The sequence below is a fragment of the Neomonachus schauinslandi genome, chromosome 1 (assembly GCF_002201575.2).
Source record: "Neomonachus schauinslandi chromosome 1, ASM220157v2, whole genome shotgun sequence".
NCBI lineage: Eukaryota > Metazoa > Chordata > Mammalia > Carnivora > Phocidae > Neomonachus > Neomonachus schauinslandi.
Genome location: NC_058403.1, coordinates 23,840,633 through 23,861,804, shown reverse-complemented (window position 1 = coordinate 23,861,804; position 21,172 = coordinate 23,840,633).

Below are 21,172 nucleotides of genomic sequence, written 5' to 3'. Positions count from 1 at the left end.
GTTGGGGGTGAGATGGGGTATAACATCAGATCCCTTGCTGTGACCTTATACAACCCTGAAGGGCCATCCCAGCTTCCTAACTCCCCAAAGGGACAGCTGAGCCCATTACTGAGACTGCATCATTGTTCAACTACTACATTTGCCCAATCTTGTTTACCTTCTCTTCCAAAATGTTGATCCTCAGACACTTCCAAAGCACTTCCTGAACACGAATTTCAATCTCAGAGTCTCCTACCTAGAGAATCTGTGTTACTGTATTTTTTAATCTATTAATATTTCATCATATTCTGAACCCTGGGCCCATTTTCACAAATCATAATTTAAAAACAACCATTTGATGAAATCAGCAGTGGTTTGGTAACATTGCAGTCATTGAACAGCACACTAATACTTTACTCTCTTTTCCCCCCCATTGGTTTGAACTGGTTATATGATTATTCTCCAGGGACTACTAGTTGCAGACATTTTTTGTAACATGACTGCATTATTTTTTAAGGATGATTACATTTACATCATTGTATGAGACTCTCTGCCTAAGTTTCCATGAATTTACTTTTTATTCCTATTTACCAGGATCCAAGATGTAGATCTCATCTCACTCTGAGTTCCATTCCTTTCCCTATTAATTTTAAGATAAGAAATGTCTTGAGTGAGTTGTGTCTTTCTTTCCTCAAGTAAATTTGTTTATAGATATATAAGGCTTATATATATAGGGAAAGACCATTAAATTCACTGGTTATTCAATGTTGATTTAAAAAATAAGCTAAAAATTTTCTAAATCCCGAAGTGATGAATGTTGGAGAACACATTTAATTAGGATGTGGAGGAAATAGATAATCTTACAAATTGCTGGAGAACTACAAATCAGCTGTTTGCATAGACACTGCCATTACAGAGATCATCATATGCTATTAGAGGGCAACTTGACGAACAGTTTCTCTGATATTTTAAAGATAAAACTGAATGCAGTTTGACAATAGCATTTGCAGCAAAGGCATTTTGACAACCACATTTAGGACATGTATAGAGCAAAGAGGTCATTACACCATCACAAAGTACCTTGTTGTGGGCATTTTCTGGCTGTCAAGATCAGATAGGCTATTTTAGGATTATCTGCATTTTATTCACTGAAGATATACTGTGTGACTCTATTATGCAACAGGAATGGACATCTGTTAGATATCTGGTCAGGACTCCTTTGGCCAAGGCAGTCTTAGAAGCAATTGACCAGGGCGCCTGGGTGGCTCAGTTGGTTAAGCGACTGCCTTCGGCTCAGGTCATGATCCTGGAGTCCCGGGATCGAGTCCCACATCGGGCTCCCTGCTCAGCAGGGAGTCTGCTTCTCCCTCTGACCCTCCTCCCTCTCATGTGCTCTCTCTCTCTCATTCTCTCTCTCTCAAATAAATAAAAAAAATCTTAAAAAAAAAAAAAAGAAGCAATTGACCAGTACTTACCTTCTCAAAACAGCTGTTACCTTCTCCGCTTCTTAATAATAGAGAATATAACCAACATAAATAAGTTAAAAAAAGAATTGTAACTTTATGACTGTTCTATCAATAATTGCTAACACATTTACAGACACATTGGTAAATTTAACCAATATTTCCTAAATGTAAGTCCACTTAAAATCTCTATCAGAGAGTGAAAGTGAGAAATCTCAGAATCTGTACATACCATACCCCACCAATACAAGAACAGGTTTTGTTCATGAAGCCTTATGATGTTTTTTTGTTTGCTTGTTTCCTGGCAATTGGTTCTTTGAAATGTGGAGTAGTCCATCACAGAATTTCTGCTATGGCAAACTCATGAATATCATGTTATTTGAGAAAACACAACCGGAAGGGAAAATTTTGGGCTAAATATTTCATAGGTAGAAGACTGTGTGATTAGTCAAAGATAAAGTTTATGTTTTACTCACAATTTTCCTTGAACTAGCCAAGTCAACTGGAGCAAGGGGTTTTCTTCCTGAGCTCTTTTTGCACCTGGAAAATGAGTTAAAATCAGTGGGTTGTAAGTTATCGTCACACTAATCTTACCAATCTTAACTATCTCTACACACATCCTTGACACCTTTTAAATTGGTGTTCAAGACTATGACCACAAGAAAAGGATGCTGGTATTTTGCTTTTATGTGTGTTAGCCAAGCTAAACAGAAAATGCAGTGATCCATCACAATCCATATATTTTAACATGTTTTTGTTTGTATGTTTTTCTTGTAACATATAGATTTAGAATTCAATATAAAACCAGTCAATTTACCAGAACTGAACTCTCATTTTTTAAGCTTGCAAAAACATTAAGAAATCAGAATCTCAGACTGTTTCAAATGAATAAGCTTCTACTCAACAAAAGAAACTATCCAACAAAATGAAATGGCAACCTACAGAATTGGAGAAGATATTTGCAAACCTTATATCTGATAAGAGGTTAGTATGAAAACATATAAGAAACTCATACAACTCAATAGAAAAAAAAAAACAATTAAGAAAAGGGGAGGGGCGCCTGGGTGGCTCAGGCGTTAAGCGTCTGCCTTCGGCTCAGGTCATGATCCCAGGGTCCTGGGATGGAGCCCCGCATCGGGCTCCCTGCTCGGCGGGAGGCCTGCTTCTCCCTCTCCCGCTCCCCCTGCTTGTGTTCCCTCTCTCGCTGTGTCTCTCTCTGTTGAATAAATAAATAAAATCTTAAAAAAAAAAAAAGAAAAGGGGAAAGACCTCAATAGACATTTTTCCAAAGAAGACATACATATGGCCAATAGGTACATGAAAAAGTGACAGCATCATTAATCATTAGGGAAATGCAAATCAAAATCGAGATGAGGATTATCTCACATTTGTTAGAATAGCTATTATCAAAAAGACAAGAAATAACAAACGCTGGTGAGGATGTAAAGAAAAGGGGGCCCTTGTACACCATTGGTGGGAATGTAAACTGCTACAGCCACTATCAAAAACAGTATAGAGGTTCCTCAAGATTTAACAACAGAATTACCTATGATCCAGCAATTCTACTTATGGGTATATATCTGAAGGAAATGAAGTTACTATCTAAAAGAGATTATCTGTACTGTCATGTTCATTGCAGCATTATTCACCATAGCCAAGGTATGGAAAATAAGCTAAGTGTCGATCCATGGATGAATACATAAAGAAAATGTGCTGTATATACATATATACTTGTACATGTATGTATGTGTGTGTATATATATACATATGTATATATATGCGTGTATACACACAAAATGGAGTATCATTTAGACCAAAAAGACGGAAATCTTGTCATTTGTGGCAACATGGATATACCTGAAAGGCATTAAGCTAAGTGAAATAAGCCAGGCAGAGGAAGACAAATACTATACGATCTCACTTATATGTGAAATCTAAACAAACCAAACTCGTAGAAACAGAGAGTAGAATGGTGGTTGCCAGGGGCTGGGGAGTGGGAGAAATAGGGAAAGGTTGGTAAAAGGCTACAAGCTTTCAGTTATAAAATAAGTAAGGCCTGAGGAAATAATGTATAACATGGTTACTACTGATGATAACGCTGTATTATATGACTGAAATTTGCTAAGAGAGTAGGAATTAAATGTTCTCATACACAAAAGTAAATATATGAAGTGATGGATGTTTTAGCTTGATGGGGAGAATCAATCCTTTCACAATATGTATGTATATCAAATCATCACACTGTGCACTTTAAATACATTATAATTTTATTTGTCAACTATACTTCAACAAAGTTGAAAAAAAGGAAATCAGAGCCTCAGAAATATAAGATTTGGAACGTGTTCTGTTCTTGCAAAGACCTCTGGGAACTGTTGTAGTTTCTGTTTAAATGTTTAAATATCAGTTGATACCTTTGCGCATTCACAGCCCCAGTGGACTAAGGCTTGGCACACAGAAATAGCAAAGTTGTAACACAAAATTTTGCAATAAAAATTTTATATCATTGTACTAGAAAATAATGTTTTGACTTAATAATATTTTGTGCCAGCAATGAGCATCAAAATCTCCCGGATAATTATTTCAAAATAAACATATCTGTGACCTTCTTCGCAAAGATTCTAATTTAGTTTGCTGTTTCTCTAGCAATTATGAGCTACTCCACCTATTGTGATGACAAGCTCATCTAGTACAAAGATACTAGGCTATAAATGGATAATCTTTCCTTCAATGTAAATTATCTGATTATTACCTACACTGAACATTATTCTATTAGCTAATCATTTGAAATTATTAGAACATTTCTGCCTTTGCTTGTTTCCCTCTCCTTCTTATCCTTTTTTTTTTTTTTAAGATTTTACTTATTCATTTATTTAAGAAAGAGAGAGAGAGCACCTAAGTAGGGTGTGGAGGGGTGGCAGAAAGAGAATCTTAAGCAGGCTCCATGTCCAGTGCAGAGCCTGATGGGGGCTCAATCTCATGACCCTGAGATCATGATCTGAGCAGAAACTAAGAGTTGGATGCTTAACCGACCGAGTCACTCAGGAGCCCCTCCTTATCCTTAAACATGCAGCCCCAATATTGCTTTTTTTCTGAAGCTTCCCCTTAATCTCTGGAAGGTGGCATCCTTCCTAAGTGTGCTCCAAAATACATTACTAACAATTCTATTATAGCACTTAAAACATTATGTGGCAATGATTTGTTTATAGTGTGTCTCACCCACTGGATTATCAGTTCCCAGGGCAGTAATCAAGTTTGTAAGCATATTACTAAGCAGTAGCAATAGAAATTGCTTTATAAAATTGGTTAAAATAAACATTGGTGATGACATCCCAGCTGCAATAGGATCACAGCAATTCAATGTCATGGCACTGTGATTTTCAGATAATACCAGTTTCAATTCTTTGTGTTGGTTTTTGGCAGCAATAGCACTTGAAGGGTGATTTTGAGAAAACTCGGCTAATATTCTTGGCAGATATTTAACCTTATGAAAGGAAATCACTTATCCAGGTCTTTAGTATTTTTATTTCAGTGACATTTAAAATGGAAATGAGTCCATTTTCTTATCAGATTTTGAAAATATGTTTTGGTTCAAAATTAAACCCATTCAGTGAATTAATCGACTAGCACAAAATCAAAATATAAGGGAATTGAAAAAGCAGACTTTTTTTTTCAATGAGGTTCTTGTATTTGATATATTCTATATTTTATATTGATTATACCAACAAGTAAAACATAGCAATTGGTATTCAATAAAATCATTATTTCTAGTACATAGTGAATGTTTGACTCTATTTCTCTATGCATAAAAAATAATTTAGATTTCAGTATATATTTGTACTTTTAATCATCTCAGGAAAATTAGTTACTTAAAATATATTTTAATTTTATTTATAGATTTTGGTATTGGTTAATAATAGCTTTTAAATCTTATTCCATTTTTGTATTATTATGATACTGAAAAATGTATAAGAAGGTAATGAAAACAAAATGTAAACAGAATTAATCTCTAAAGTATCTATAGTTACTTTTTATTTGTTTGTTTAAAAAGCCTTTGGGACACCTGGGTAGCTCAGTCAGTTAGGTATCGGACTCTTGGTTTCGGCTCAGGTCATGATCTGGAGGTCCTAGGATCAAGCCCCATGTAGGGCTCTGCACTCAACATGGAGTCTGCTTGGGATTCTTCCTCCCTCTCTCTTTGCTGCTCCCACTCATACTTCTCTGTCTAAAATAATAATAATAATAAAAAAAAACTATATTCATCTTTGATCAGGGAAAGGACAATCTCGATGTCAATTTGTTACCTAACCATAAATTTCAACTTAACAGGATTCACTGCCCTAAGGACTGTACCAACAGACTCTGACAACATAACTTAAAGAAAATGTCCCTTGTTCCCTAAGGTTGCATGCTGAAAGAATAAACTGTCCCTTGCAATAACCAACATTGCTACTTGGCCTAGGTTTAATAGCAAATAGCAAATAGCAAAACCAGGAGCAAAACAAGGCCAAGTACATTGTAACTTGATTGCAAGTAAGTACAAACGTCATTGAACAAAGAAAGATCCAGGCACCAAATAAAACAAAAAGCAAGTTCATCAGCATAAAACGTTTTCATTTGTTTGAAGGTGAGGTCAACGACTCTGCATATGAGCATGTATGCCAATCCTAGAGGCTAATGTGGAATCACAGAAATACAACTTAAAAACTTTAAATCTAACAACTATGCTTAATGTAAAAATCAAAGTTTGAATTTACCCAAAAAATTCTCCAAAATCTAGAGCTAAAACTGCTTTTTGATGCACCAGGAAGCTCTGTTGTAATGAGTCAGTCACTTAGATTTCTGTTAACATACATAAAATTTAAAGTACACTTTTCCCCGCTACTCCTTCTTATGTCTAAATATGGATATGCTTAACTACTCAGCTCATGCACTAATGCATTAAAAATGATGAAATCTGCTACCATGACTTTTTCTAAAAACTCACACTGATGCAGGAAGCAAAGGCAAAAAAAAAAAATTAAATTTCCTTACGACTTACAGCCTATTCACAAGTCCTTGAAACAGGCAGAGTGACGTTCCTCTAGGAACTCAGATGCCTCTATGTTAATACTTTGCTAAGGACAAAAGGCAATCTTAGCCTAACCCCCCGCCCAGGATCCTGTATGTCTACTCTAACACATAAAAATCCCTTTATCTCTACCCCCCAAGATACATGTTGTCAGTCATCCCCCAAGCATATGACCCACTGATATACACCTGAAGGGTCTCATGACTAAGGTTGTATTAAACCATAATAAAAGACATTTTCCCAACAAAAGCTAGCCCCTCAAGGTCCTGGAAACCTTGCTTCCAAAATTCCTTAGAGACTTATGCTATCCCTAACCCTCTCCCAACTTGAAAGTATACAATGGGCCACTCGTCATGACCCCGGTGCAGCTCTTTTTGCCCACAGGTCCTATCCCCGTGCTTTAGTAAAACCACCTTTTTGCACCAAAGGTGTCTCAAGAATTCTTTCTTGGCCTTTAGCTCTGAACTGCACGACTTCAAACCACATAAACATTTAACACCCAATATACCTTCCTAAGAATGACCCAATAGAAAACATTTTGTTCAGTTCGGTACGTGCTGTACCGTAATACCAACAGAATACAACTAATTTCCTCAGCCACTACTTCAAACACCTGAATTTAACTTTTGCTCAGATTTTAACAACCTCATACCTATCTGCCAAAATCTTTGTTAAAATATAACTATTTTTGATACCCTTAAACTGTAACTCCTACACACAGTTTAATAGTGCCTTTTCCTTGAGTATATTTGGACATTTTTGTCAAGAGAATAATTAAAGTCATGGTATTATGATTAGCCAAAGCTCTTTCTAGCAGACCACTGATTAAGTCTGATTTTAGTATATCATAACAAATGGATTTCTGGAGACAGGAACAAAGTACAGTGTTTTCTATTCATGAAAGGAGCTAACAACATGCTTTGTGCTAAGAAGGTGCACTTCAAAATATAATCCAGAAGATTCAAGTTCTGCTAGAAAGCTTACACTAATGACAATACTATAACAAGGTCTCCAGATACATAGAAAGGAAACCTTAAAGGTGTGGTGAACACCTCAGTTAATAGGGAAGTAAAGCCTTAGAGCACAGAATACATCTGACAAAAAATAGGCAAGGGTGACACTGTAGCTGGCTATTCATAAAGGACCACAGTTTCTCTGTATGGACAAACACTCTCTACAAAATAAACTGTGCCTTAATTATTGCTTATTTAAAATTACATTTTTACAGGGGCACCTGGGTGGCTCAGTCAGTTAAACATCTGCCTTTGGCTCAGGTCATGATCTCAAGGTCCTGGGATCAAGTCCTGCATCAGGCTCCCTGCTGGGAGGGGAGTCTGCTTCTCCCTCTCTCTCTGCCCCTCCCCCCACTTGTGCTCTCTCTCTCTCTCTCAAATAAATAAATAAAATCTTAAAAAAAAAGGAAGTATCTGGGCTCAATCTACCCACAAAAACTTTCTTGGGGGGGGCTCTTTCCCTTTTAAAGCTCTGGCCCTTTTGGGGTCCACCAATTTGCCATCCAGTTTGTGTTTTTTCCATTCCAAAACCTTATCAACACAAGCAGCATCTTTGAAAAGCACAAATCCAAATCCTCTTGATCTTCAAGTCACTGGATCTGTTTTAATTGTACAATCTACAACTTCCCCAAATTGAGACAAATGTTCAGTTAGATCTTTCTTGATTTTATCTGAACTCAAGCCTCCAATAAACATTAACCTGGCTTAAGCAACTGTCCCACATTTCCCATAACACTGCACTGAGCACTCAGCAAACCAAAGGTACCCACATTGTCAAACAAAAGAAATAAAGCAAAACAGGTCATTTTCCCCAACTAATGTTTTTCCTCAAGCGTGTTCTTTGGGATTTTCAGTTTATCTCTCTATCTCTAGAGAACAGCAATGTGAAGCCCCAAAATATATAATTCATACCTCTAGAGAGTAAGATACACTAAGTTGATAAATGTTTAACAATAAACTTGGTAAACAACAACAAACACCCTGATTGTAACATCTGCCCATTGCTTTGGTCTGAATATCAACCCCCCGTCCCCACCATGACCACTTTTGAGCTAATAATGTGATGTTACTGAATGCAAAGTTGGGAAGAGACGTGTTGTAGTACACTATTATTTATCTATTATTTATTTCCCCCATATAGATGAAATAGATAAAATAACCTCAAGAGCATATATGATAATAAAATATACTAAAATAATTTGATGTAGTTTTCAGTATTTATTAACCTTTGAAAATAACTTGTGCAAGTTTATATAATTTAACTTTCAGGAACAGCTATATTTAACAACCAACTTATAAGACCAGCTCTCATTAACCAGCACATGTTGGATCTAGCATACCATTGGTAGTAGATGTCTTTCATACATTTCATTTGCTTGTTGACATTAAATATCTGAAATCACATAGATTATGATTCAGTTGTAGTGACTGAGAGTTTTGAACACAAATGAAAATTGGTTTAAACATTTACTACCTTTCTCTAAATTGACAAAAGGAAAAGCAGTGTCTAAAAAAAAAAAGCAGTATCTAGAAAATTACATGACCCTTCCTCTACATTGTCCATTTCATTTATGTTATTTTTATGTAAATCTCTTATTGAATTCCTTTTTTTAAAATGTGAAATTGTATGAAATGAAAAGATAATGAAAGCAGCCGGGGATTGCTCTGCTAATTTTAACTAGTAATTTTAACCTGGATAAAACTTTCCTTGGCAGTTGCCTCTCACCTGTCTTATTTGTGGATGTGGAAATGAAGAGGCCAAAAGTCAGGTGAAACCCATTGCTGAGTTCAAGACAAAAGATACAGTGGTAAAAGTACGCAAAGTTTTAAAATCTTGACAGTGGGATGATATTTCTTGATTCATTTGAGATCACATTCTAAGAGTCATTCTAAGATTACGCTATAGTTAGGCTGCTTCTTTCTCTAGAAATTTGCTATGAGCCATTATATTCCACCTTTGGCTCATTCTCTTGGCCATCTCTGGTTGAACCAGCAATGGATACCTTTCCAAGTTGTTTCACTGTCCTCTATCTCTCTGAATTTGCAATTAGGACCAATTAGCCAGTTCACAAGGCTGGAATTATAACACATAACCTCAGTAATGATACAGACAAACATATTTGTCATGTAGTCTAGAGAAGCAAAGAAAATTCTAGAAGGGAAAATAAATAAAGATATAAAGAAGTAAACAGGGAAAAAAGAGAAAGGCCAAGAGCTTTACAGTGCTTGGTTTCAGTTTCTTCCTAAATTCCCATGCACTCCTGCTTTAGGCTTCTGTGAGGCATATTAAATTGATTCTGTTACATATTTTAAAAGCATTAAATAACATAAGGTTTAAGAGTATTTGTATATATCTGGCTCTGTTCATGTCAAAATGAACTACAATATCATGGATCTCTGCAGATCCAATTTACTACTCACATACACGCATTTCGGCGTATTTCCCCAATCCAGCTACAAGAATTTTTAAACAAGGAAAGAAACACAATAAACTTTTAAATACATAGATTAGATGTGTTTTGGAGAGGAATAGGAAAGCAACAAGGGAATACCCTGTATATACTCCAGAAAAAAAAATTCCCTGCTCTCAAGATTACTCCTTGTGTTTTCCAGTCAGTATTTAACAAGTGAGTCAATTAATTAACACTTATCAGTTATGAGCTGACAGGTAATACAGAGGAGTCAGAATGCAGAACATAATCCCTGCCATGTATGCAATCAGTTAAGTCTTGGGAGACAGTCACAAATACATGAAAATAGAGTTTATAGTAATAATAAACATAGCTCTTGACTCTGAGTCTCCATGGGTCATGCTATTCTTTTCCATTTGCAGATCCATTATTCTTCTCTAAGGTATCTGGGCATTAAGGCTAATATCCTTGAGGAGATAAAAGCCAAATGCCAAAGCAGATTTGATCACAAGTTATGCAGATGGTGGTGATTTGATTAGGGATTTGTGCACGTTGCTGTCATCTGCGATCTCCGCAGGACTTTTTTCCTTTCCTGTTGTGTAGTTTGGCCAGTTGTGTTGAATGATAATTTGAAAAATACAGTTTGTTCAATACTGTAGTGACATACAACTTCTGATTTTTAAAATTCAACCTTCATTTTTCTTGTCTTCTCAACAGAATTATTGGTCACTTTCTCTTTCTTTCTAGTTTCCATCACAGTATAATTCTTATATAATAATTTACAATTATCTAACATGCTGCCATCTGCCATTGTAGAGGAAAATTCTTTAATGCTTATCTGCTGAGAGTTATGAAATTACACTGATGATAATGTATACACCAATCCATTATCTGTAAGTATTCTCAATAAGGGAAAAAGTGAAAATAAAATAACAGGAAGAAAATGATATATTGCACCTTACAGACATGAGATTTCCATAAAGAAATGGGTTAAATCCATTAGAACTGAGCGAGTTAAAAGGCAATATAGAAAATTCTTATTTTGGGGGCGCCTGGGTGGCCCTGTCGGTTAAGCATCTGCTTGTGGCTCAGGTCATGATCCCAGGGTCCTAGGATGGAGCCCTGTCTGAGTTGTCAGGCTTCCTGCTCAGCAGGGAGCCTGCCTCTCCCTCTCCTTCCCACTCTTGCTATCTCCATCTCTCTGTCAAATAAATAAAATCTTTTTTTTTAAAGATTTTATTTATTTATTTGACAGAGAGAGACACAGCGAGAGAGGGAACACAAGCAGGGGGAGTGGGAGAGGGAGAAGCAGGCTTCCCGCCGAGCAAGGAGCCCTATGCGGGACTCGATCCCAGGACCCTGGGATCATGACCTGAGCTGAAGGCAGTCGCTTAACCAACTGAGCCACCCAGGCGCCCTCAAATAAATAAAATCTTTAAAAAAATATTAAATAAACCAAACAAACAAAAAAAGAAAATTCTTACTTTCATACAATTGTTCACTAAATCCTTAACCTGACTTAAAAAGAACTGTATTAGCATATATTTGAGAAAACATATTTGTAATTGATTCTCTAATCTAGAAAATAATTTGCAGATACTCCAACTTCAATGGAATGGATAAATGATAGCAAAAATTCAAAAAATTTATAATTTTTATTATAATATATGATAAATTAATGTTCCATTTTCTTATATATCCATAGCTACTATTATACTGTATATTAATAATTTCCAAGTAAGAATTTTCATTGTTACAATTAGCATAGCTGATTCCTGCCTTCAGTCTAAGATTATGACATTAACTATACTTTTGGAACATAATCTTGGTCATATGCTTATCTGTGTTTCAAGGTGGTGTCTTTCAAAACTAATGTGGCCTCTTAGTTTCAGGGATAGTGCTCCTTCTATTCCTAAAATGTCTTAGCATCCTGCAAAGATGTTGCTTTCTTTATCTCTATAGAGCACAGGAATGCTTCCTAAGCACCTTCACCATCCTTAATGTGCTATCAAACTGAAGCAAGGTGGAAGAACAATTATTTCCTTCAAGATACCACATTGTTAAGCTCAGTAACTTATATTCTCATTGGTTCTTACAGAATTTCTAGCAGTATTACCTTTGTACAAATTATTTATAACCGTTCCTGAAGGTCCAGAGATGGATGTCTCTGTGTCTCCTAGAACCATTCCAATGGGTCATCTGCTTCTGTAATATCATTGCCAGTTTTGAATGTTTTGCCTTTCTTTAGTGAGATGGAATATCTTATGAAATACAGAGTCAAAAAAGGTTGTATTAGCTATATATTGCAGCATAATAATATTGCCATAAATTTAGAAGCTTAAAATAACACCTATTTATTGTCTCAAGCTTTCTGCAGGTCAGCAGTCTTGTCTTTGGTTAGTTGGATACACTGCTTTAGGATCTTAAACAGGAAGTCCAGGTGATGGCCAAGGCCGCAATCTGCAATCTCTTATGAGAGGCCTGACAAGGAAGAAACCTACTTCCAAACACATGTGGTTGTTAACAGGATTCACTTCTTTTTTGGGCTACTAAACTAAGATCCAATTTTTCTTGCTGATTTTTAGCCACCCTCAGCTCCTTGCCTTTTGATATGGACATAGCAGCTTGCTTCTTCCAGGCCAGGAAAGAAGCGTTTCTTCCCAATATGGGTGTCACAGTTGTATGCAACATAATCATGTACATGTAATCTCATATACCCTGTCACCTTTGCCATATTCTATTGGATTGAAGCAGGTCACAGGATGCCACACTCAAGAGGAAGTGGTAGCATAAAGATGTGAATACCAGGTGGCAGGAATCATAGGGTCCACCTTACAATCTGTGTCTCTTAAAGAACTTCATTCCCAAAAAGCAAGTTGAAAATCTACTATTTGGCCATATCAACTTCTCCTCAATTTTTCAATCTCTTCTTAGGTTCTTGGCTGTGTTCAGTCTGAGACGTCCCCATGCATGCCTGAACAAGACGGCATTGCCTGAAAGTTCACACAACTGACCTCTGAAATCTAGCAACATGGGATAATTCCTGTGAGGAGATTATTCTACAAATGTATTTACTTTTATTCTAGTTACTTCTGAGTGGATAGATATCAGAACCTATCTATGGTGACAGAATCAAACTATATTCAGCATATCTTCCTCATCAGATATAACTTCAGTGACTTACACTTTTCAGCTAAAATGCTGCTTTTTATCTTCCATTTGGGGAACAGATGTGAACCATCTGTTTTTAATCAAAAATCCATATTAAATTACACCTTTAATTCTAGTGATAAGTAGGAAAACATCTTAAATGTAATTTGACTTGTGTATATGATTTCTTCATTAGATTTGCCTCCTTTAAAATATGTCAAAACCTCCTTATCTTGAATGCTGATGATGTAATGGAGAGATTAAGATTCCATACACTGTATAAACTATGAAGAGCTACAAGAGCAAATCTGAATTACACAAGCATGTGTTGAAAGGATCATTAAGTAATTTGGTCCATTTAACATTATATGCCCATGTGACTCTTCCATATTTTGATACTTTTATATTTTGAAGCAAGAATAGATAGACAACAACTTTTGAATTTATTATTCATTGATCTTACTTTTGTCTATATATCTCCATCAAAAGTCAGGGGTAAAAACTCAGAAGTCTTTATGTATTTAATCCATGTGATCTTTAAACAAAGATTTAAAAGATTAAAAAAAAAGATAAAGGTAATACTTTCGTATGATGTAGAGAGTTTTATATTCTTTCCTATTTTTATGGCAAATTCATGGCCGTGGAGGGAGAATTTACCCAAAATGATTGAAAGCTTTTCTGTCAAAGAGGCAATTTACCCTCTATTATCAGATAGACTAGATTAGTACAGGCCCTTATCACAAAAATGTCTTCATCATTTAAGACATAATGGAGGGAGATTCCTCTCCCCACTCATTGGATGTAATGTCAACACAGCTCTGCACTAGCACAATTCCAGGAGACACAAGAGAGAAAGGAAAAAAAAAAAAAAGAGAGAGAGAGAGAGAGAGAGGAAGCAGATTAGTGCAGCTAGGATAATCCTCCTTCTGGTAGTGTATGCTTCCCTCTGAGGAAAACACTGTATCTGTATACTCTTGGCTTTTTGGAGATATCCTCAGTGTATATCACAGCCCTGACCTTGGCCCCAGAGACTCATATCTTTCCAAATCACAGCCAAGGATTCTTAGCAGGGCTTTATCCATAATAGATGCAAACTTAAATTCTATCAATTTTTTTCTTTGGCTTTCATTTTAAAACATCGTGTTAGCAAAGTAGTGTATTCCAAAATGTTCAAAGCACTGATTTTAGATGGGAAAAAAAAAAAAAGTAAGTTGAAAGAGGTGATCTTTAGGACTGGAGCCGTAAAAGCGGTAAGAGTTTCAGATGTGTAACAGCGAGGCAGAAGCCAGCCCAGTTTGTGCACTAGCATCAGGCATCAGGGGAAGCACCAAAAGAATGGCATGTGTGGCCCAACCAAGCAGGCAGACACTGGGTTGATTTCTCTTGTAGGCCAGAAAATCAGGAGAGAGAACCTTGTACCATGTAATGCCAAAGTCCAAGGATCAGACAGGCAGAAAGACCTCACAACATTAGTTATGGCGAGCGGTGGATTAAGAGCGGTGTCAATTATGGAATTGTTGCTCATAATGCGCCAGATGTTGAGGGAAGTTGTCAGACAATGAGCCCACAGGCACAGAGAAACATCAGACTTCCAAATCCTTCCTTACTAACTAGATGAAGGCTACTGAGGCCTTGTCAGATCTGACTTGCACCCCTATCTGGTAGAGAGGAGGGCTGGGGGCAACTTATGTAGAACTGGATAACAGACAACTCACTGAAAGATAAGAAATAACGATGCACATGGCAGGAAAAAGATCCCAGAAGATAATACTAAAACATGAAATATAAACACTGTTAGTTGCATGTTTATTGAATAGAAACTATGTGACAGGACTCTCCTGCACATTGGAGATGCATCCAAGTCCTGGCTTCTCTTACTAAGTTGGAAGAAGAGAGACCATAAACAAAATAACTAAGTCAGTTATGTTTTACGTCAGAAGGGAATGCATTTTAGAAGAAAATTAAAGTCGACAAAGATAATAGCCAGATAATTTGCATTTGTGGGTCTTAAGGATAGGACTGAAATTTTAGATAGAGCTATAGGCTTGGCCTTCTGACAAGGTAACATCTGAGTACCTTGGTAAAAAAGGTGACAGAGTGAGCAAAACAGCCAGCTTTCTGGAAGTATAGGGTAAGAGGCCAAGGGAGCAGCACTTACAAATGTCCTGAGATGAGCACGTGCCTGGAGAGGGAAGAACAAGTCCAGAGGCTCTGTGGTGAGATCCCACCTGGTGGACTCCAGAAGAGGCCAGTGTGGTTGGGGGAAAATGAGCGAGCTGGTGAGTTAGACGGATAAGGTCAGAGATATAAGAGAAAGGGTATAGATCATCATGGACCTCTTAAGCCATTGTCAGAACTGAGTTTGTTGTCTGAGAAATGAGAAAACATTGAAGTGCTGGAGAAGAAAAGTGAAATGATGTGACTTATGTTTTAACAGTCTCACTCCAGGTTCTATATTGGGTGATTTTTTTTTTTTCCCTTTTCAGAGCCTCTCTAAACTTTCTACATTTTTCATATTACAGTATATAATTAAAATTAAACTTCCATTCTTTTTTTTTTTTTTTTCCCTTAAGGCTAGTGCCAGGAGCTGGAACAAAAATCTCATCATTTTTTGGGGACTCTGATAGAAAGGTGTGGCTATAGTAAGACATTATCATAAAGTAAGTGTAGTACTCCTAAAAGGTTAGGGTCTATGGCAGCAGTCAAGTAAATGTTACCTAAGTTTGGAAAAAAAAAAAAAAATATATATATATCTATATATATCACCTGTTGGCAGCAGTGTGGTAGTAATAATTCAAATTACAAATAATCTTTTGCAGAGAAGATAAAGAAAGGGATTTGTCCTCCACCTACTGCCTGAAAAAGGAAAATTTTTAGAGATACTCATCACACTCCTACAGTTTGAAAACCAGAGCACCCTCAAGTAATTGTTCTGGCTTTTTTATTGTTGTTGTTCTGGAAAGCAGATGGAAGTCACAGGCTGTGACCACAGTCCATTGTTCTGAGGCGAGATCCTTTAGGAACTTTTATGTCCCTACCCAAAAGGCAGATTATCTATTACAACAAACCAGGAATGCCTGGAATGTTTGCAAATTACCTAGAAGAAGTCTCTCTCCAGCTAAAAGTATCCTTGCTTTCTTTTAAGGTTTCCATACTAACAAAAATAAATTCAGCACCGTATCGCCTCATGTTAGTTAAGTTATAGTTGAGTATCTCGGCAAAGTCGTAATTTCTGCCCTACTCAAGTTGTCACTGTTCTTGTTGAATAGTGAGTTCATATGTGGGTCATAATATAACTAAAAATAAATGAACCAACCACCTGGTAAGTAAAAGAGGGCTCATTTGGAACAATAGTGACATTATGCCATGAACTAAAGATTATAATTAATTCTCTTCTGTGTAACTGAAGAAAACTGGAGAAAAACTCAAGAAAAAATATGAAAACATTAAAAGTTAGTAAAATCCATTTGACTGGCCTCAGCGATTTGGTGTACTGGCCCTTCTTCCCCATCATGGTTAAAGGAATCTAAAAGAGCCCCCAGCCAGTATTCTCTAATTAAAAAAAAAAAAAAAAGGAAAACATTTTAATTACAATAAAATTCACTTGGAAAATCAAGTTTATTTTTTATTTTGCAGTTTCATTTATTAAAATGTTTTCAAAGATGGCAGACAGTTCCTGGAAAAATGAAAGCAATCACTTTCCTCAGGATTATATATTCTCTGGATATGTAAATTTGTAAAAGTCAATCAGGAATTAGGTAGCAGTGCTTTTCAATAAATAAGAAATTCAAACCTGTCAAAGACATTTATAAATTGTTAATTAATGTTAATTGAGTAAATTTACTAGCATTGATTGACTAAATTAAGTGTGAGCTTTTGAAATAATAAAGATTATACTTTTCTACCTCCACTCCAATCCTATATGGGTGTAGTCATAGAGTCTAATCAATTTTCACATGTCACCTTCAGTGGGGATTTCTGAAAAAATTGCATGTCTGTAAAGGTTCTATCTTGGGTGATTAAGACTGGAAAATGAGTATCCAGTTTGTGATTTTAAGGGCACTGTCATGAGAGAGTGAAAGTAACATGCTTCCACTGGTTAGCAAGTAGTTCCTCAAGATTTCAGCCGCTGGTGTTACTAAATACTTTCCTGTTCAGAAAACTAAAGCAGTTGAGGCCTTAATTTCAACTGAGAAAGACTCACATACCCTGTGGGTGATGGACAAGGCTGCCAGGCCTCCCATCACAGGTTGTGAGAACAGAAGGGGAATCACTGTAAAAGGATTCTGTTTCTTCGAAGTCTGCCCTGCTTTGGTGTGCAGTCAATGTGTTCTGAAGATGCTTTAAGACTTGATTAAAGAATGAATACCTGAAAATGGAGGCCAATGAACATCCAAATCATGTTCTGAGAGAAGTCGGTGATACTTGCCAATTGCCAGTTGCTACTTTCCTTTTCTTTCTTTCTTTCTTTCTTTTTCTTTCTTTCTTTTTCTTTCTTTCTTTTTTCTTTCTTTCTTTCTTTTTTTCTTTCTTTCTTTCTTTCTTTCTTTCTTTCTTTCTTTCTTTCTTTCTTTCTTTCTTTTTCTTTCTTTCTTTCTTTCTTTCTTTCTTTCTTTCTTTCTTTCTTTCTTTCTTTCTTTCTTTCTTTCTTCTTTTCAGCTTTATGGAAGCTGAGAAAGATTATAAGGTATTTAAAGTGTACAATGTGATGCTTTGATAAATGCATACTTTGTGGAAAGATTCCTCTCATGGACATAATTAACGTATCCATCACCTCACATATTTACCCCCTCCTTTTTTGTTGTTGTTGAGAACATTTAAGCTCCACTCTTTTAGAAAATTTCACTTACACGATATAGCATTATCAACTAGAGTCACCATGTTATACATTACATCCTCAGACCTTATTTATTTTATAACTGAAAGTTGGTACCTTTTCCCAACTTTTCCTTATGTCCCTCCCACCCAGCTCCCTGGCAACCACTTCTATCCATCCCAGCATCACCAGAAAAATGCATAGATTGTAAATGACACTTCCTTCATGAGAAAAGGTGGGAACTTTGGTTAATGGAGTAAGTGCTATTGTTTCTTGTTTACTATAATTTATTTTAAAAAAAAGAACCTACTTAATTTTATTTATTTTTTTTGTGGAAACCAGGTCTTAAGTGTCCATGTACATTAAACTCACCTGAGGAGACTGTGGAAGAGTGGCAGAAACTGTTTCATTTCATTCTTATTTCCTTCTCCACTGTCTCTAAAGGAATGGACCATATACCAAAGAGAAGCTTTTCTGTTGATAGGGAACTGAGTTACATCTTCACAGTATTCTCTACATGCGTGTACCACATCTGTTCTTCTGGATAATCCTCCAAAACCCTTGTGGAAACCACATGAATCTGAGCACACTTTGTCCCGCTGAAATCCCCAGACTGCTTGGAGAGTAATAGAGCATGGTTTTTCCTCTGAATTATGTATGCTACTTACATTTTATCTTGCTAAAATTTTACTGGGAAGAGAGCAACCCCCTTGGGTAGCTTCGCTGGTAGAGAAGGAGAAAAAAGAAATTCTACCAACATACAAAGGACACTATATCTCATTTAGCACTTAGTTTAAAGAGTTTTATAAATGATTTTCTCTTACTTTTTCATAGTTCATACCTTTCTTCTGTTTCCTTTTACAATGACTAGATATTTCTATGCATCTATGTATCTATGTATCTATCATCTATCTATCTCCAGTGACTTTCTGAGAGAAAAGATGAGAGAGACAGAAAGAAGGAGAGAGAGGAAACAGACTACTTTGAGGCAGGGCAAAAAGAGAAGAGAAAGCTTATTTGCTTACTTATCTGTCAACCTCTGGTCTCAGTCTTGATGGAGCCATCAATGCCCCAAGTTTTCTCATCTGAGTATCCTAGAGAATTAGTCTCTTCCCAAACCTCACACTCCCCAGAAATTCTCTTCCTTAGATGCTTGTTATTATTGTTTTGCTATAAGTAAGGAAACACCCTTCTCTTTGCCATGCCCTAAAGAAAATTGTCTCTTTTCATGAGTCAGTGAATGATAATTTTAGTTGCCAAGGGATAGATGCTATTCCAAAGAGTTAAGTAACAGGGCCTTTTTATTTTATATGTAAGATAGTTATCTGATATTAGCCACCCAAATTTCTTAGCCTTCTGCTCTTTAAATAACTTTTCTTGAGTTCTTTTTTTCAGAAATATTAACAATGAGGAAGCTCTTCCTCCCTCAGTAATTCCACCTCCTAATCTCTGAAGGCACACCCCCAGAGAGGCTCATTCACAGTCAAGCACAGAAAACATTGCCTGTTAGTGTCTAGCCACAGGCCCAGTGAACAGCTGCACTTCTCTATACCTGACATGATTAACACTGAGGATTTCAACCATAGCATTGTTTATTTTCTTTTTCAGAGCACTGATAATCAGCATCTCTTATTTCTCTAATCAAAACCTTTATAAAAAGCAAGCATGCAAAACTTCTCATAATACGGAACAAGATGTAAAAACTAAAAAAAAATTCTCATGATTTCTTCATTCCCACTGATGTAACATACTTAAATAATTTCTTGAGAATGGCCTAGATGTTGCATATGATGCTACACTAGGGACAGTCATTAAATCCATCGCTTTTCCTGATGAAGGACGGATCCTCACAGGGCAGATGGCGATGTTGTCTTAAGCAGTAAAGCAAGGTTTTCCAAAGATCCCTTACTATCTCCTCCCCTTACATCTTCCTAACTCCTTAAACCATACATTTTCATTCAAATTTAAATTTTTATCAGGAAGACCTAACTCAGATATTGAGCAAGGACAAAGCACAATTACTCTTTTTGCTTATCTTTCTATAATGATCCCATGATCCTTAATTATTTTTCTTCAGCCTTAAGAGGGTCACCTCTATTTCTGCTGATGTCAAGATGGATGGTGCTCTAGACTTTTGAGTTATAACTTACTTTTATGGGATCCCCACATTGATCTGAATGCTTTCTGGGGAGGATTCCTTAGAAGAATGTGAAAACAAGACCTTTCTATTACCTTTCTTACAGGTTTAATCAATTCATATTTTTTATTTGAAGACATTAGAGACTCTTCTTGGTTATTATAAAATATTTCTATTGTAGTTTTTATGCAATGCAAGGAATATTTAAAATTCAATAAAAAGGCATTTGCTTTGTAGAAAGTGTTTGAGTAGGAAAATATAAGAAAATTCAATGATGTTTAAAGATGAAGAAGTAAATCATCTCTTCAACATTTTCTTCTGAGTACCGGGTTTTAAGATGAAGACGGATACTTAAGAAATGTTATCAATAACAAAGAGGAAAAAAACATAGTATTTTTTAAGCATGTATCAGTACTTTATTATTTTTTTCGTGGGAATAATATATCCAAAACATAGTATTTTTTAGATGAAGTAGTATTCAAGGGTCACAAATATGTCTTTTCTCAGATTGAGTTGGCTCCTAGATTTGCTAGTAAGTCAACCGTAGTCAATGGCTAAAAGGAAGAAGCTAAAACTGAGTGCATGCATGTCTAAAGGGAGACATCCAACTGTAGCATTAACCCTTCAGTAGGTGAATACAATTATAAATTATAGTCTGAAAGGGAGGGGTTGTCTTTGAACTTAATTTGAGCAATGCTTATATCTAGAGTATCTATTGGGAAAAGGATCTTCTATTACCATTCATTGTTAAGCAAAGTACTCTGCAAGTCAACAGATTATAGAATCGTGGGTCCCAGTGGTTCAACAAATATGGATCAAGAATACTATCAAAACCAAGCTTGACAAGGAACAGCATCCAGTTTTTTAAAGAGGAGGCTGGAAACAACTAGCCCATCTTTTGAGGGATCTGGCCAACCTTGTGTTTGAGCAGCATGCGCTGCAAGGTTGGAAGAATAGAAGAAATGGAAGCCTAGGCTGAAGGCATACAATAGGGAGGAAAAACATGTCAAGACTTGGAGATGTCAGAGGCATGATGACACTCAAGGCATGGCCATAGGATGTACTATATCTAGAAGTTATTTGGATATTGTTTTATTTATTTATTTATTTATTTATTTATTATTTTTTTTTAGAG